The 3,004-nt window shown below is 44.9% G+C and overlaps 1 non-coding gene across 1 annotated transcript; it reads right to left on the bottom strand.

Annotated features, from left to right (window-relative positions):
• On the bottom strand, positions 1–74 carry TRNAN-GUU. Its single transcript has one exon. It is a non-coding gene; the product is annotated as a tRNA-Asn (tRNA).
• Between the last annotated feature and the right edge of the window lie 2,930 nt (positions 75–3,004).

Genomic DNA, 3,004 nt, shown 5'->3' with positions numbered 1-3,004 from the left:
CGTCCCCGGGTGGGCTCGAACCACCAACCTTTCGGTTAACAGCCGAATGCGCTAGCCTATTGCGCCACAGGGACTCACGTTCTGCTATTTTCCAAAAAAATAAATCCCTGATTCTGTTCGATAGCTGCTGAAGGCGGTGGCTGTGTGTGCCAGGGATGTGCACAGAATGAGAGACATCCCTGATTGCGACCCCAGCCTTCTCACTGCTTCGGGGAACTGGAGGTTGGAGATGAGGTGGTTGTTGGCCAGGTCTAAAGGTAAAGTGAAAATTTTGTGGTCAAACTTCAACCTTTATTTTTCAAAGATTCATAGGTGTACCACCTCAGAGAATCAACCGGTAAAATACAGTTTCTAGTTTCTTTTTTGTTGTTAATTTGATAAAGAAAACGCAGTAAAATGTTGGCTTGAAAATGGTAGAATTGCTCTAAAAGTTTAGCAATCTCTGCAAGATTGCATTTTGGAGTGCTGCTGACAACATTGCTGGCAAAATCCTGCAGCTCAACTGCCTGAGCACAAGATGATGTGTGGGTAACTGTTTTAGAGTGCGTCTGAGTAGCTTTTTTGGAGGGGTAGGAAGTACTAGGTAGGAGAAAAATGTACCTTTAGTAGTAAGAGCACACATCCTCCTGATGTGGAGTCTGACAGATAGCAATTTCCTATCTCTTCCCACAATGTTTTAATCTGTCCTTGGAGGCAGTCTGTGCTGTGTGCCTCAAAACCGTGGAGCTGGGGTCTTGCTCTGTTGGCTGCTCACCCTGAGGATCCAACGGGAATGGCACTCGGTTCCCGTCTGCCGTGGTGTCCTTGCACAAGGCAAGGGTACGGAGCAGTTTTCATCCTGAGCTGGAGCTGGAGGGTGGCTGAGCTCTGCGAGCCTGGGAGCTAAAATGTCCTCCTGGGTGGTGAAGTGTAAATGTAAGGAGTGAAAAAAAGTTGCAGAGCAAACCTCGCTTGGTACAGGACCTTCTGTTTTGTAGTCAAGTATTAATAATGGTCTTTCAAACGGTTTCCATGATAATCTGTTGGAGCACTAACAGCATTCAAGCTTTGGCAGTAATGTTTGAACTAAAAAATTATTGGTTTTCAAGACTCTGCAGGCATTACTCATGCTCATTTTCTGTGACCTAGTGTTTGAGTCAAAGCTTGGAGGAGAGAGAAGACATTAAATTAACAGGTCGAGTTGGAAGAGACGAGAGCTTAGGCACGGAGGTCCTTTTCGGGTCTGTGGGCTGGCTGCGATGAAGCTGTTGTTGCAGCACATTTCTCTGCTTCGAGGTGGGAACCAGCAGATGTGATGGGGCCCTTTTGTGTCAGCTCTGAATGCCCAGGCCTCACTCTACAAATGGAGCAGTCCAGGTACAAGCGTGGTAAATGAATAAGGGTGTGAAAACCATCGATAGACTTAGCACAGATGTGGGAGTGGGTTCAGATGCTGGGTGCAGGCAGCTGGAGCAGCACAGGGCTCAGAGCTGCTGGCACAGGGAAGGAAGGAAATTTTTGTTATTTCACAAGCAAATATGTAATGAAATATGATGGGCTGAGCCAAAAGGTGAGTTTAACCATAGAATATGCAGCTTGCTATACTCTTCTTCCTTTAAAGAGGAAGAAAAAGCCATCTTTTGGCCTTCTAATCTCCATTTGCCTGGAGAGGAGGGACTAACTACATGAAGCCAGAGCAATCAGAAAGAGGTGCAATGGGGTTTCTCCTGCAACTTTTAGGCAGAGAGTAGCGATACCTGAAGGCTTGCAATGATATGCTTCTGTTCTCTCACCCTTTAAAATATGAGCAGCAGTCTTCTGAAGCTGGAAAACACTTTAAGATACCACAGTAGTCTTTCTACCCCAAGAAAGGATCGAGTAAACTCAAACCATTCACACATTTAAAATATTATTAAGCAAAACCCAACGGTGATGATTTTATTGCTGCCACAGACGACCTCTACCACTCTTTTGGAACCTCAGTGGGGGATGCTTTTGCTTTTCTTCGACCTTTATTTCCTTTTCTGTAAGGAGAGCGTGCTCCTTTCCCTGGGGCTCCTGCTGAAAGCAGCGTTTGCCAGGTGATGCTTATGTGCTGACTGGAACCAAGCGGAAGATTGTTTCATTTATGACAAGAAGCAGTTAAATTTCTCATTGGACGGGAAAGCTGCTCGTTGCAAAGTGATGCCTTTTCAATGTTTTTCCACTTTTTGTGTAATCCAGTACAGAACCAGTAATGTAACCTCTCTCTGAGCCTGCACCTTTCTTTCATGCCTCAGTCTCTGTGGATACGAATAGTATCAAAAAGCTTAAACCTAGTAATAGACTTAATTCTTGGTGCGACTCTAAGGAAAGCAGCTTAACTGCTTTGTACTTTGCTGGCCCTATTTCCTATACAGGGAAACATCTTTAGGGCTTTGTTGTTGTTGTCCATTAGAAGCTGAGTTTTTATCTCAATCACCCTGTGGTAGTCTGAATATTTCAGAATGCCTGTGGTGGAGTTTTGCATCCTAGCTGATTCCTAAAAGGCTCTGGCATTGCTGCTAGGGACTCCTGAGGGGAGGCAGATCCTTGGGGATCATCACTGCCAGCAGTGCCCTGCTGAAGGCATCAAGTTGGTGGACTTGGAAATGCATCAAAACACATTAAGGGAAAACAAATGATGAAGAGTCCCTAATTTCTCTGGCAGATGTTGTCTGAGCATTTTTTCAGCCCAAGTAAACCATACAGTTGAAAATAGTTCCACTTCAGTTATTTAACTTCATGTTTTCTCATTTGTTCTATGCTCACACTTCTGTCCTCACCCAGGCCCATGTGCCGTTCCTTGATGACCCTGTGTGCCTCCCCACAGCCTTTAGCCCCACTAGCACCGTGCTTTAAATCCTTTTAGAGTGGCTGCTGCTATCAGTGTGGTAGCAATCGTGTGTAAGTGATGGTCATTAGCATGATTTCTCTATGCTCAGTGGAAAGTTCTAGGTATATTGTAAATTTAGGAATAAAAGAATGCTTTAGGGATGTCCAATCT

The sequence above is a fragment of the Aythya fuligula genome, chromosome 2, assembly GCF_009819795.1.
Source record: "Aythya fuligula isolate bAytFul2 chromosome 2, bAytFul2.pri, whole genome shotgun sequence".
NCBI classification, from domain to species: domain Eukaryota; kingdom Metazoa; phylum Chordata; class Aves; order Anseriformes; family Anatidae; genus Aythya; species Aythya fuligula.
This window is presented reverse-complemented; position numbering and strand designations above follow the sequence as displayed.